Below are 908 nucleotides of genomic sequence, written 5' to 3' on the forward strand. Positions count from 1 at the left end.
CTCAAGGTCTCTGAGCTTGGCTGTGGGGGAGGGGCTGAGGGTGGCTTCCTTTGTGCAGAGAGGTGCCCTGAGCCTGCTCAGAGGGGAGGGGAGCTTACTGGCCAGCAAACGGCACTCTGTGCATGAACGGAATCCTCTCCGCAGCGTGGGAAGAAAAGAATCCCAGCCAGTCAATGGAATCCATGCCCAGTTGAGTGTTGCAGTTGCTTTGCAAGTGCACTGCACCATGGGTCTGGGAGTTGTGGAGGGTGGAAGAGAGGCTCAGGTGTGCGTCTATGCCCCCCCCCCTTTCTGGGGAATGCCAGGGTTGGCTGCAGCTCTCAGCGCTGCAACCTGTAAAATGTCTCCTCTTTCAAGACTCCTTTTCACCCCTGAGCGCCTCTAGTCTCCTTGCTCAGGTGAGTTCTGCAGCATCTGCCAAAGAGAAAAGCTGTCCCACATCCATTCAGTGGGGCTTACCCCACCCTTCCATTTCCATTGCCAGGAATTGGAAATCAGGTGGTGGGGTGTTGATGTGAGACAGGTACCCTATTCCCTAAACACACTTTTCTCCTCACAGCCCAATGTGGAAATAACTAAACTGGAGGCACCTTTCACCTGTCATCCAAAAAGGTTTACATTCTGGGTGTGTAAATGCAAACAAGTCTTTGTCCTCTGTGGCCATGCCTCTCTGGATTTTGAATTAGGGGAGCATTTTTAGGATGACTCCTAGAAAAAGAACACCCAGCCTCCCACTTCAGATCATTCTCCCCATTGACAGTAGCTGAAGGTTCCAGTTGTGCCCAGTGCACCAGAATTAATGGTCCACAGTGGTGCTTGATTGAAAGCCCCGAGTGGTAATTCTTAGAGAGTTGCAGCAGGTGTCCTCCAGCCAGGGCAGCTAAGAGAGCTTTTGTATTGTGCTGGCT

Source organism: Podarcis bocagei (assembly GCF_964188305.1).
Source record: "Podarcis bocagei genome assembly, chromosome: 7".
NCBI lineage: Eukaryota > Metazoa > Chordata > Lepidosauria > Squamata > Lacertidae > Podarcis > Podarcis bocagei.